This window comes from Protopterus annectens, chromosome 10.part0 (assembly GCF_019279795.1).
Source record: "Protopterus annectens isolate FY-2018-M chromosome 10.part0, PAN1.0, whole genome shotgun sequence".
Taxonomy (NCBI): domain Eukaryota; kingdom Metazoa; phylum Chordata; order Ceratodontiformes; family Protopteridae; genus Protopterus; species Protopterus annectens.
Genome location: NC_056744.1, coordinates 1,399,245,224 through 1,399,259,976, shown reverse-complemented (window position 1 = coordinate 1,399,259,976; position 14,753 = coordinate 1,399,245,224). Strand labels below are relative to the sequence as shown.

Here is a 14,753-nt window from a genome sequence, read left to right as displayed (position 1 = left end):
ATGGAGAGAATTATCACAGACCTGATCAATAACAATATAGGAAATCTCCAAACACTACACCAGACCCAATTTGGCTTTGTCAAAGGGAGGTCTTGCCTGATCAATCTGGTGGACTTCTTTGAGAAAGTCACCAGGTCCACAGATAAGAGTAAAACAGTAGACACTGCTTATCAAGACCTGGCCATAGCTTTCAACACCATCCCCCACTCAGGATCAAAACTTACTGAGTTAGGCATAAACCTCTACATTGTCAGATGGATAGCAAACTGGCTCACTGGCAGGACATGTCAGGATAGCTGAATCAACTTCTGATAAGAAACCTATTACTAATGATGTCCCATAAGGCTCAGTGTTGGGACCCCTCCTGTTTGGTATATATACTTCTATGAAGTGAAGGCTAACATTGGGGAGGTCTGGCTCACCAACTTCACTGACAAGTATAAGCTGAGAGCAATCACTGAATCCCCAAAAGATGCTGACATCCTGCAAATAGGCCTAAACTGACAAACAACCTGTGCCAAAACTATGATCCGAGACTAAATTCTAAAACATTCATAATCTTATCCTTCCGTAAAGCAGATATCCCTGCAAATTATAATACTGATACCCAGCCGTAAAAGAAGACCCAGTAGTGAAGGATTTAGGAACACAGATAGTTAGGAACCTATATCTGGAATGGTTGTTTATGTTCATAGCACTGATGAAGGCTTAATGCTGAAACCGGTATGCTGAACGACTAATATAGTAACTTTGTGTGCTAGCTTTGGTTTTTGGTTCCACTTATGTGTTTTTGGCCTTGCACCATTTCATACTTGCATGGGGCTGTTTGTTTAGTTTGAAGTTTTTTCCCTGCACTGTTGGCTTATCAGCACTCCTCATATCCTTGCTCGATCCATGCTGGCAACTATAATCTGGTGTGGCTATATTGTTTTGTATATAATTTTTTTTAGCCATGCTATTGCGGATACTGTTTAGATGGAAGTAATGCACTCAGTGTTTTGTGCTTACTGAATGCAGAATGGAGGAGTTCAAACATTGCAGTTCAGGAGGTCCTTTTAGCTCAGAAAACAAAGAACTAGAATGGACATTATACTGAGGGAGACTTGAGCGATCTTGATGCCTTATACAGTGGGGGATTTGCTAAATTTTAGTTGTGGAGTGGTTATTTGTGTTCACAGCACTGCTGAAGGCTTAACAGTGAAACTGGTATGCTGAAGGACTAATAAAGTAATTTTGGAGAGCTGATTTTGTGGGCTGGCCTTTGGTTTTTAGTTCAACCTATATTTTGACCACAAGGTAGCTATGATAGTGTAGAAATCCTACTGAGTGGCTCAACTTGTAAGTAAAGGGATGGCATCAAGTTCAAAGGAAGTCATAGTGCCATTGTACTCATCCCTCATCAGGCCCATTATCGAGTACAATACTCCCTTCTGCATGTACCTAACATGCACTTACACAATTGGGTCAGCCCCAATGGTTTCTCACTAAAAAAAAAAAAAAATACAGTACAAAGCATGACACATGTCCTATGCAGACCGACTAAAGGCCCTATCCCTTTACTGCAGCTCATATTGTTTGTTGAGAGGGGACATATGTCTGACCTAGAAGGCATTCTCTGATCTAAAGATGAAAAGGTTACATATCTTAAAAAAAAAATGAGGGTTACATGTTCCATATGCTTGGACCTTATTTGTGACTCTAACAAACCTTGCTGGATAGCAGATTTGTATCCCAAAACTTCGCTTCTTTGTAAAACAAAGCCCGTCCCTCACTCTCTTCAAAAAGAAGTTGGATAAATAGATGGGGAATCATAAATTCACACATGGAGTACTGCCATGTCCCTTATGAACAGAGGCACTCTGTAAAATGATTCAGGGCTCCAACACCTGATACTACCGCATCCCATATCTGGGGCATTAAGATATAATATTGTCATATCTTGGGTAACCCAGCTACTGGGGGATGCACAAGCCAGTGAATTTCTTTGTGCTGGTCCCAATCCCAGATAAATGGGGAGGGTTATGTCAGGAAGAGCAGCTGTTGTAAAATTTCTGTCAGACAAATCAAACATGTGGACATCAATACAGATTTCCACAGATGATCACATGAGGCCCACACCAAACAATGACTGTCACCAGTACTGTTATCCAATAGGGTGCTGGTGGAAATTGGGCTACTGTTGGCTGAAGGAGAAGAAGAGGGGGAAGGTATAAGCAGAGACAGGAGGAAGGTTAGGAATGTGGAAGTGAGGGTAGGAACTCTGAATGTTGGCAGTATGACTGGTAAATGGACAGAGGTAGCTGATATGATGCAGAGAAGGAAGGTTGATATATTGTGCGTGCAAGAGACCAGATGGAAGGGGAGTAAGGACAAGTGTATTGGAGGCGGGTTCAAATTGTTCTACCATGGTGTGGATGGAAAGAGAAATGGGGCAGGAGTTATCCTGAAGGAACAGTATTTCAAGAGTGTTTTGGAGGTGAAAACAGTGTCAGATAGAGTGATGCTTATGAAGCTGGAAATTGATGGTGTGATGATGAATGCTGTTAGTGCCTATGCTCCACAAGTTGGGTGTGTAATGGACGAGAATGAAAAGTTCTGGAGCAAGTTGGATAAAGTGGTGGAGAGTGTATCCAAGGGTGGTAGAGTGATGACTGGAGAAGATTTCAGTGGGCATGTTGGTGAAGGGAACAGAGGGGATTAGGAGGTATGGTGTTAATGAGAGGAATGCACAAGGTCAGATGGTAGCGGATTTTGCAAAAAGGATGAATATGGTTGTGGTGAATACATATTTTAAGAAGAGGGAGGAGCATAGGGTGACGTACAAAAGAGGAGGAAGATGCACACAGGTGGGTTATATCCTATGTAGGACGGCTAGTCTGAAGGAGATTGGAGACTGCAAAGTGGTGACAGGAGAAAGCGTAGTTATTCAGCATAGGATGGTGATCTGTAGGATGACATTGGCAATCAAGAAGAAGAGGAGGAGAATGAGGGAAATGCCAAAAATCAAATGGTGGAAGTTGAAAAAGGATAACTGTAAGGTGGAGTTCAGGGAAGAGTTAAAGACAGGCATTGGGTGGCAGTGAAGAGTTACCAGACAGCTGGGCAGCCACAGCAGAGGTGGTAAGGGTGGCAGCTAGAAAGGTGCTTGGTGTGACACCTAGACAGAAGGAGGACAAGGAGACCTGGTGGTGGAATGAGGAAGTACAAGAGAGTATACAGTGGAAGAGATTGGCAAAGAAGAAGTGGGATTGTCACAAAGATGAAGAACGTAGACAGGAGTACAAGGAGATAATGCATATGGTATAGAGGAAGGTGGCAAAGGCTAAGGATAAGGCAAGTTGCATGAAAGGTTGGACACTAGAGAGGGAGAAAAGCACCTATACCAATTGGCTAGACAGAAGACCTGAGCCGGGAAAGATGTGCAGCAGGTTAGGGTTATAAAGGATAATGAGGAAAATGTACTCAAGTGAGAAGAGGGTTCATAGGTAGGTACTAGGCTATCAGTCCTAGGGTCTATACAAGCCCAGCCAAAAAGGTACCCTAGCTTTTGCCACCCAAGGAAATTATTTTCCTGTGCCCCTGTCGAGCAGAGCCACTGAGGTGATCCCCTGGGTGAATTTCCTATTTCCCATCCAATCATCAAGATTTTTCTTGAAGAGTACTAATGAGGAGCTTTGTTTGATATAGCTAGGTAATTTGTTCCAGAGTATGGGAAGTCTCTGGGACAGGAATCTATCCCTCCAGCATGTTGTTTATTGTGGTGACAAGGTTTAGGTCCCTAGAGCATGTAGCTCAGAGGGATTGGAATTTCTTTAAGTAGAGCATGTCCAACAGCTCTGGGTTTGACATAGCTTTGTATGGTAGGCAGAGATTACCTCTTGAGTAAGCGATATGCAACAGAGTAAAGCTGGAGTTTTTTGAGACAGTCTGCGTAGGGCATCTGTTTGAAGCCGGTAATCCTCTTTGTGAGGTATTTCTGCGGCCTTTCCAGATGTTGTAGATGTCTTGTGAGGTACATACCAAAAGGGGCGTTGTACTCTATAATAGGTCTAATGAGTGACAAGCAGAGGGGAACAGTGACCTCTTTTTTCCTGGATGAGAAACCTTTTGTGAAGAGGTGTGCCAAGTAAAAGGACTTCCTGACTACTGTGCCGATGTGATTATCAAAGGAGAGACTACTGTCCACCTGTGTCCCAAAGTCTCTTATCACACTTTCAGTGTTAAGTACACTACCACCTATGTGGTAGCTCATGGGTGCAGAGTTTTTGAGGCCATGGCTTTGACACCAGACATTTGTCTCAGTGAGGCCCTTTTGTAGGATGTCCACATCGTTAGAAGTTTCAATTATGGCTCCTAGTTTGCAGTCATCTGTGAACTTCATTAGCCAAAGGCCTTCTGTATTAGCCTGTACTTCAGAAAAGTAGATACCAAACAGGAGAGGACCCAGGACTGAACCCTGTGGTACTCCATTTGTCACTGGTCTGAAGTCGGATTTGGAGTTTGGTACTTTCACAGTGTGGATTCTGTCAGTGAGCCAGTTGGCAACCCATCTTGTGACATAGGGATTTATACCTAGTTTAGTGAGTTTATCTATAATTCCAGAGTAGGGGATGGTGTCAAAAGCCTTGGCGAGATCTAGATAGGCTGTGTTAACCACCTTACCCTCGTCTACAGCTTTGGTGACTGCTTCAAAGAAGTCAGTTAGGTTTAGGAGACATGATCTGCCTTTTACAAACCCGAACTGGGTGGGGTCCAGAGTTTGGAGATTACCAATGTCCTTGTTTATAAGTTCCATGATGATACGTTCCATGGCCTTGCAGACCAGGCTTGTTAGGCTAATGGGATGGTAGTTCCTGGGGTCTGTGGTGGCTCCCCCTTTGTGGAGTGGGATAACCACAGCTGTGCACCATTCAGTGGGCACAAAGCCTGAGGTGAGGCTATGATTGAACATAGTGCTTAGGTGGGGTGATAGTTCATTCTGTAGTTCATGCAGAACGCAGCCTGGGATGTTGTCAGGTCCCATGGATGCTGTGTTCTTGGCTTTGGAGAGTATGTTTTTTACCTGTGCAGCCGTGATTACAGGAACTTTGCATTCTTCCAGTATACAGATGGGCCCTTTAGGGGGTGGGGGGTAAGGTTAGCACTGAAACTGTCTGCCAGGATGTTGGCAACATCAGTTGGTTCTGTATATTTAGTGCCATTGGGCTGTAATTCAGAGCATATCTGAGTGTTGCCATTGAGATACTTGACATAGCTATAGAATGCTTTGTGGCTGTCTTTAGAATCAGTGGTGATTTTGTTTTCATAACTAGCTTTAGAGGATTTTATGCAGGATCTCAACTTCTTACTGAGGATGACCAGGGAGTTCTTCCAGTTATAGGATTTTACTTTTTTTGCAACAGTTTCTTTCTTCTGTTATAGAGTTTGTTTATGGCAGGGGGCCACCAGATTGGCTTCCTTTTTTTGGAGGATAGCATATTGGGTCTGTTAGGGATAGCACGATCCATGCACTCATCTAAGTGCTTATAAAGTGCATTTGTGTAGGATTCAGCAGTCGTACCGCTATTGTCCATCTACATGGATGTTGTGAAGTTTGCCACGTCTGTCTTAAGAAGCATGAAGTTGGCTTTGGAGAAAATTTTTACGGTGGTTTCCCTAATGTGGGTGGGGGGTGGGATGTGGATGTCTAGGCTGATTAGCTTGTGGTTGGATATGACCAACGAGGAATTGACCTCTGGTGTGGAACACCGGTCACCCATGTTGGTAATGACCAGGTCTAGGATATTGCTGCACAAATGGAAAGAGTAATTTGAGGGGCTGATGAATGAAGAGAATGACAGAGACAGAAGGTTGGATGATGTGGGAATAGTGAATCAGGAAGTGCAACAGATTAGCAAGGACAGTTATGAGGAGGATGAAGAATGGAAAGGCCGTTGGTCCAGAAGACATACCTGTAGAAGTATGGAGGTGTTTAGAAGAGATGTCAGTGGGGTTTTTAGCCAGATTGTTTAATGAAATTTTGGAAAGTGAGAGGATGCCTGAGGAGTGGAGAAGTGCATTGGTAGCAATTTTTAAGAATAAGGGTGATGTGCACAGCTGCAGTAACTACAGGGGGATAAAACTGATCAGCCACAGCATGAAGTTATGGGAAAGAGTAGTGGAAGCTAGGTTAAGAAGGGAGGTGATGATTAGTGAACAGCAGTATGGTTTCATTGTGGGAAAGAGCAGATGTAATGATGGAAAAGTATAGAGAAAGTCAGGAGGAGCTGCACTGTGTCTTTGTGGACTTAGAGAAAGCATACGACAAGGTGCCTAGAGAGGAGTTGTGGTATTGTATGAGGAAGTCAATTACTTTCTTATTATAAACAGTACTATATGCATTTTTATTGCTCATAACTGTTTGTTGTAACCTGCTAGTTTTTAAGCAATGATACACTGTGAATCTTTCTAGTCCCTTCATGAGGGCTATACTGAACATACTTTGTAAAACATGCTTTACTGTTTTGTGTGATGTTTATCTGTATGACTGGAGCTTTTCTCCCAGAGACTCCGCTAAAAATGGACATGTATCCAGTCGGACTATCCTGGTCAACAAATGTAAAAATAAAATAAAATAAATAAGTCAGGAGTGGCAGAGAGGTATGTAAGAGTGGTACAGTATATGTATGAGGGCAATGTGAAAGTGGTGAGTTCTGCGGTAGGAATGATGGATGCATTCAAGGTGGAGGCGGGATTACATCAAGGATCAGCTCTGAGACCCTTCTTACTTGCAATAGTGATGGACAGGTTGACAGACGAGATCAGACAGGAGTCTCCGTGGACTATAATGTTTACAGATAACATTGTGAGCAGGGAACAGGTTGAGAGACCCCGGAGAGGTGGAGATAAGCCCTAGACGGGAGAGGAATGAAGGTCAGCAGGACTATGATAGAATATATGTGTGCAAATGAGAGAGAGGACAGAGAAATGGTGAGGATGCAGGGAGTAGAGTTGCCGAAGGGGGAGGACTTGAAATACTTGGGAACAACATGCCAGAGTAATGGTGAGTGTGGAAGAGAGGTGAAAAGAGAGTGCAGGCTGGACTGAGTGGGTGGTGAAGAATGTCAGGATTGATTTCTGAGAGATGGGTATCGATAAGAGGGAAAGGGAAAGTCTACAAGATGGTAGTGATACCAGTTATGTTATATGGGTTGGAGATGGTGGCACTGATAAAATTTTTATTTTATTATTTATTTATTTGTTTACTGGGAAAGTACGACTGGAACAAGGACCATTTACAGCAGAGACCCAGGGAGAAAAGCTCCATAACATAACAGTACAAATACAACAAATGACAAAAACAATTTCTGTACAGAGGCATATATACTATCAGAGCTCCATGTCTTTATATGACAACACAATCCACGAATGACAGAAAATTTCTATACAGTGGCACATATACAATCAAGGAGATTTTTCATACCTTAGGAGTCAGAGCTGGAGGTGGCAGAGTTAAAGATGTTAAGATTTGCATTGGGTGTGACGAAGATGGACAGGATTAGAAATTAGTATATTAGAGGGTCAGCTCAGGTAGGATGGTTTGGAGGCAAAGCCAGACAGGCAAGATTGCGTTGGTTTGGACATGTGAATGATGAGAAGGGATGCTGGGTATATTAGTAGAAGGATGCCAAGGATGAATCTGCCAGGTAAGAGGAAAAGTGTAAGGCCAAGACAAGGTTTATGGATGTGGTAAAACAGGACATGCATGTGGTTAGTGTGACACAGCAAGATGCAGAGGATAGAAAGAAATGGAAACAGATGATCCACTGTGGCAATCCCTAATGGGAGCAGCCAAAAGAAAAATAAGATTGTCATATCTTGGGTATTATTGGCTAGCCTTCTAAAGGCTTTTGTGCTTTTAGCCTAGCAATCACCTGTGAACCTATTAAAATGTTTCATGTTCGCAAGAAAAATTATGCAAAGGTTACCCATTCCATGGAACTGAACATTATTTGTGACTAACTTGCTAGAGAGACAGATTCATATCCCAAAGGCTACCTCGTATATGGAATAAACTTCTCACGTTCGTAAAAGAAAAGCCTGCCCCTCACTCTCTTCAAAAAGAATTTAGATAAATGGATGGGCAATCATAAATTGACAACTGGGGTACTGCCATGTCCTTTATTGACAGAGGCACTCTGTAAAACGACTCAGGGATCCAACACTCAAAGGCCCACTACTCTGACACTACCCAATCCCTTATCTGGGGAATTAAGATATTATTGTCATAGCATGTGTACTATTTCCTAGGCTAGTAAAGGCTCTTGTGCCAAACAAACCTATGCTTCTGTTAAAATTATTTTTAATGACCAGACGTCGAGAGGCATGACGCAATTACGCAAGTTCCAGTGTTATGCTCTACAGAATCGCTCTTCAAGTTAACGAAAGAGTTTGAAAATTCCTGACTATAACCTAAAAAGTCACTGCAAACATAGATACCATTAGCGTTCTTTGAATGCATGCCATTACTACATACATTAAGTTACTTAAGCATGCACAATTTCCTAATTCTTTACGAATTTGACGTAAATTTAGTTAGCGTTTGTAAAAGTACGTTCCGTCTTGGGGCAACTACCTCAAACCTTTCAAGCTACTTATAAACCAGTGAAGGGACAAATTAAATACCGAAGGTGATGATCCAGGAGCCCTGATCACAGTATGCACTCGCATTTAACAACAGAACTAATTTACTACAGTAATAGAGGTTTTTGCTTTTCCTTTCACAAATACTGCCCTACTGAGAGGTGTCTATGAGGCACATTAATAAAGTGTCATATTGACCTTAGCGTTTTGCCCGTACATTTATTATTTGATACTTTAATGTCTACGAAATATTTCGGAATTTAAGTAATCAATGCTTAATAATGAACAATGCATCTCTATAACAAAAAAAATAAGAGCTTACCTAATAAACGAGTAGCTGCCTTACTCCTGAGTAACACACGGCGGATAGCTTCTTCCGGCGTCTGCTTACTGCGACGGTTGCTAATAGAAACCACAGACCGTGTAAGGGTATCCTAAGCATGGAAAAGGTAGTGGAACAAAAGGAATCATTGGAAAAGTGGCTGATTCAGTAGCACGTTAGTAACTGTTCAATATTTAACGTCAGGAATACGTCTCAGCTGTTCAGATTTTCGCAGAATGTTCAGATTTTTTGTTGTTGCTCTGTGCCTCATAAAATTTACGATTTTCTGGCAAATTACTTAGGATTGAATTCACTAAATAATGACGTGTTTGAGTTTCAGACTTCGTATCCTTCAAAATATGCACACTAATTCAAATCCTGTTATTCTAGTAACTTTAATTTAATAAGAGTGATATTTCATTTTTGCCCCAGTTTCTGGGCTTTTGTTCCCCCATTATTTTATGCTTTGTCCAGCTTTCTTGCGCTAAGAGGTTGAGAGATATGACAGCAGGTTACTTGTAAATTTGGTAAATTTAGTCAAGGTAGAATGAAGGCAGCCAAAAGCTTAAGCTTAAAAGTAAACGTTTTTTCTCCACGAGCAACTAATAAAATTTAAGACCAAACGAATGTCAGGCGAGGTGTACACCTTAAGCTAATCCATCAAGACCTCATGGCCTCTGTCCCTCCTCGCTTTAGACTTTATCCCTTATTTATGAGGTTAGGTGTTAGCAGCTACACTGCTAGTCATGGTTCTCAATTCTTTGCTCAAGAATTGTGCTCACAGCCAAGCATTGAGGACAACGGCCAAAATTAAAAACATTTTTTAAATATGACAATGCATATTAAAAAAGTTGATTGGACAGGGTTTACAGCAACATGCATTGCATTTTCTCAACAACAAGAATTTATAAAATTCTAAAGTCCGGCATTATTGACTGCCAGTAATCCTCAGTGATTATCAGAATCAGTGGTGCTGATCAAGAAAAAGGGCAGTTCAGAACTATGCTGTCATGTCAGCTGATGGTCGGGAACCTAGATGACACAAACAAGAGCATGTTAAACTCATGTTTATTCGCTCTGTCAACCTTTACACTACAGTGACTAGCAGTATACTCATTTCTGGAGTCCTCATACAGCATTGCTTCCACCGACCATGCCTGCAGAACAAGCATAAATAAATAATAATAATAATTTGGAGAAATGACCCTAACTAGGGCCACGGTTTAAACACTGACACTTAAAAAGTTGATAGAAAATGAGAATATAAAATGAACCTGTGTTTGTAATGATTATACCATCATTTCATGGCTATTAATATTTACAGAGATCAATCTCCTTCCAAATTTTCACAAACCTTTCTCAATTTTTAGGAGGGAGAGGTAAATGAGTCCAAACTAAGGACATCCCAAAATATAGGGGACAGTTGAGAGGTACGAAACGAACACATATCTTATAGGTTCATAGTTCATAGGTAGGTAGGTACTAGGCTATCTGCCTGAGGGCATTTATAAGCCTAGCCAGAGTGTGTCGGCTTTCACCACCCCATTGATTAATTAACTGATCCTCTGTCAAGCAGAGCCAATGAAGTGATCCCAGGGGTGTATTTTCTGTTACCCATCCACTCGTCAAGGTTTCTCTTGAAGAGTGTTAGTGAGGGGCTCTGCCTGATGTAATTTGAAATTTTGTTCCAAAGCATGGGGGGGGGGGTCTGTGTGACAGGAATCTATCCATCCAGCATGTTCTATTTATTGTTGTGGTGAGGTTTAGCTCACTAGAGCGCATGGCTCGCAGTTACTTGGATTTCTTTAGGTGGAGCATGTCCATCAATTCTGAGTTGGACATGGCTTTGTAAGTCAGGCAGAGATCACCTCTGAGTAAGCGATATGCCACTGAGTACAGCCGGAGTTTTTTCAGTCAGGCTGCATAGGACATATGTTTGAGGCCAGTAATCCTCTTGGTGAGGTACTTTTGTGGTCTTTCCAGCTTTTGGAAGTGTTTTGTGAGGTACATCCCAAATGGGGCATTGTATTTTATGATGGGTCTAATGAATGATGAGTAGATGGGCACTATAACCTCTTTATTTCTAGATGCGAACCCTTTAGTAATTAGATGGGCCACATAGAAGGATTTCCTAACTACTTTGGTAATATGATTGTCAAAGGAGAGATTGCTATCTACCTGGGTCCCCAGATATCTTATTACCTCTTCTGTATTAATGGGGCTGCCGCCTATGTGGTAATTCATGGGTGTTTTGTTTTTCCAAAATGGGATGATTATGCATTTTTTGGCATTTAGCTTGGGGCCCTGACTTTGACACCAGGTGTCTGTCTCAGTAAGGCCCTTTTGGAGGCTGTCCGTGTCAGCCAGAGAGTCAATTATGGCTCCCAGTTTGCAGTCATCGTCGAACGTGGTTAGCCATAGTCCTCCTGTGTTTGCCTGTACTTCTGAGAAGTATATGCCGAACACTAGGGCTCCCAGGGCCGAGCCTTGTGGGACACCACTTGTGACTGGTTTAGAGTCAGACTTGGAGCCCGCTATTCTTACAGTGTGAGTTCTGTTTGTTAGCCAGTTGGCAACCCATCTTGTGACATAGGGGTTTATGTTCAGGCTGGTGAGTTTTTCTGTAATACCCAAGTGGGGAATGGTGTCAAAAGCCTTGGCGAGGTCAAGGTAGGCTGTGTGAACCACCTTTCCCTCGTCTATGGCCTTGGTGACTGTCTCGAAGAAGTCCACCAGGTTTAGTAGGCATGATCTTCCCTTAACAAAGCCGAACTGGGTCGGGTCAAGTGTTTGGAGGTTCCCAATGTCTGTGTTACTGAGTTCCATGATGATGCCTTTGTGGAGAGGAATAACTGTTGCTGTGCGCCATTCTATGGGCACGTAGCCTGTGGAGAGGCTGAGGTTGAACAGCATGTTTAGGTAGGGGGTTAGTTTGTTCTGTAGTTCGTGCAAGACGCAGCCTGGGACACCATCTGGTCCCATTGATGCTGTGTTTTTGGCTTTTGAAAGGGCTGCTTTCACCTGTGCGTCTGTGATTTTTGGGACACTACACTTTTCCGGTATTGTTGGAGGTGAGAAGGGGATGAAGTTTGCACTGAATCTATCTGCCAGGATGTTGGCAATATCAGTAGGTTCAGTATATTTTGTGCTATTTTGCACTAGTTCAGTGCATATCTGCGAGTTGCCACTTAGATTCTTAACATAGCTAAAGAAGGCTTTGTGGTTATCTTTTGAATCCTTGGCTATTTTTTTTTCGAAGTTAGCCATGGATGATTTCATGAGGGACCTTAGTTTCTTACTGATACTGATCAGGGATGTCTTTCCTTCTTGGGATTAGCTTTTTTTCTGAACTAGTTTCCTCCTTTTATTGTATAGCCTGTTTATTGCAGGGATCCACCAAACTGGTTTCCTTCTCTTAGAGGAGTGAGTCTTGGTTTTGCTAGGGATGGCGCAATCCATGCATCCTTGTAGGTGCTCATAGAGTGCATTTGTAAAGGTTTCTGCATCTTGGACAGAGTTATCCTTTAGCGTGGGGGCTGTGAAACACCACCTCTGTCTTAAGTAAGGTGAAGTTTGCTTTAGAAAAGTTTTTTACTGTGGTTTCCATAGTTGGGGGTGGTGGTGGGGTGTGGACATCCAGAGTGATTAGTTTATGGTCTTATCTAACCAGTGACGGGTTCACCTCAGTGTGGAACACCTGTCGCCCATGTTGGTGATGACCAGGTCCAATATGTTTTCACCTCTGGTAGACTTTAAAGCAATAATTCAGGACAAAACGTAACATGGTGGGAGGACAAAGACCCACAATCATGGACAGATTTTATATCATACTTTTAAAAAGTTATGAGAAAGTTGATGGGGCAGTTTTTGCAACAACATGCAACTTTTGAAGTGAAACCCAAATATCTGTCATTATTTAGTGACTTCAGTCCTCAATGATTTAGCTAGAACCCCCCCCCCCCCCACACACACCCCAAATTCATGATGAGGGAACCAAAAATATGAAGCAAAAATTAGGACATTGTGCAAAATTCTGGGCAATTGAGAGCTATGACCTGAGATATAACTATAATACTCATTGTTCTGCCATAAAAGCTCGCCTACATGGGCGAACACTAGGCTGGCCTGAAGAGCCATTGTATTCTTTAGATAATAACCTGGGTTCTGAATTCCCCGAATTAAAGACAGTATACATCAGGTAATGTGGTCTCCGAAAAGGCAGGGAAAGACGAAAGACACTCTTCGCAAATCAGCACGTGCGGGTTAGTAACGCTATTCTTGACTGTCATCCGCTTAAGACGATCGGGGCGGGGCTTTGCTATCACATGATGTTTATGTGGCTGGAGATGGCACTATCGTGATGTTGGTGACAAAAGGCTAAGTCACCAGGTCGGCTTATCTTCAGTGAGAAGGTAAAAATAATACAACAGCACAATGCTTAAGGCAGAAGATGTGGAAACTAATTCACACGCATTTTAAATCGTGGACCAACCACTGCCAGTTGTTAGCTGACCGGGTATGTCTGAATGTTGCATTTTAAAATTTCATTTTAAATCTGTATGGCTTTTACTCGGACGCTGACAGCGTTCATTCAATGTTAGATCAGTTATAGTTTGTTTCCAGCCCATTCAATGTAATATTTTTCACAGCGCTGAAAGAAAATACATAGATTCGTTGTCATTCCATACAGCATCGGCGGTGATGAGGATCAAAGCAAATTAAAACAACACCTATTTGTTGTCAGATGAGTATGGTGGTTTAGGGCACAGTAAATAGCACGGGCTTTCCTGAAAGCATATTTAACAAGCACAATAGCTGGTGAGAAGCACTAAATTAAAATAATGAAGCGCTATTGTTTTCTAAATGTTTTTTCCACAGTTAAATCTCTAAAGTAGTGAAATTCCCTTTCAATTGTACAGCTGTTTGAGAAAGCCAGTGCAGCACCTGCAGCTAAATGAAAGGCTAGGAATATAATTTTCCAGGCAAATTCCACACCGCCTCATGAACTCTGAGAAGGCATCTGGGTAGGAACTACACTGCTGTGAAAGCATGTGATAGGAATTGCGGAGGAGAGGAACTGTAGGTTGTTTCCAGATTACACTAACATCGGAATACCCGTGCCTTTGGCGAATATGTCCTTATGACTGCAGACAACTGAGCTTTTTGCTTCTAATGTTTACTTTTAGTAAATCGCCTAAGGGAAACTCGTTTTTCCTTTGGACACAAACATCATCACTTCATCTTATGACAGGGAGCTGGGGCGGGGTCTTCTGAGTATGAAGTTCACAGAGCAATGGAGAGGGTGCAGAAAGCAGAGTGTAGGGGGTAACTAAACTAAAAGTATTTTGTTCTGAGAGAGGATTGTGGATTCATGAAAGTGAATAAATAGGTGGTGAAGAATCAGTCCATAGAGGCATTCAAGAGAGCACATAACAGGTAGAAAAGGGATAAAGAGGAAGTTTGGAGTGGTGGGAAGGTAGAATGTTGATTCAGTTTGCGGCAGCTACTGTTGCCTCCTTCTGACATCATGCAGGTGTAATGTAATGTGTATAACTGTACAAAAATTCTGAATACATCAACAGTTATGTCTCCATGGTAATGTATGCATAGCCAGCCTTAGGCATAGGCTAATTAGGAGGCCACCTAGGGCGCTGCTCCAGCAGGGGCGCTTTTCCAGTAATCTGGATGGTGTAGGTATACCTGGATGGGGGCACCGGGTGGGGGGCGTTGTGGAGCCCTTTTGCCTAGGGCAGCAGTTGACCAAAGGCTGGTCCTGAATCTATGGATAGCTGGACCAGATGTAGGTTCT

At 42.4% G+C, this 14,753-nt stretch overlaps 2 protein-coding genes across 2 annotated transcripts in view; one reads left to right on the top strand and one right to left on the bottom strand.

The window, feature by feature from the left end:
* DNAI3 (dynein axonemal intermediate chain 3) overlaps positions 1 to 9,064 on the bottom strand; it is a 1,549,065-nt gene extending 1,540,001 nt beyond the window's left edge. Inside the window, exon 1 of the mRNA XM_044086876.1 lies at positions 8,945 to 9,064. The gene's annotated coding sequence lies outside the window, so the exon portion shown is untranslated. The remainder of the gene's footprint in view (positions 1 to 8,944) is intronic.
* Positions 9,065 to 13,263: 4,199 nt separating this feature from the next.
* The window catches only part of MCOLN3 (mucolipin TRP cation channel 3), a 1,554,854-nt gene continuing 1,553,364 nt past the window's right edge, over positions 13,264 to 14,753 (top strand). Inside the window, exon 1 of the mRNA XM_044086032.1 lies at positions 13,264 to 13,460. The gene's annotated coding sequence lies outside the window, so the exon portion shown is untranslated. The remainder of the gene's footprint in view (positions 13,461 to 14,753) is intronic.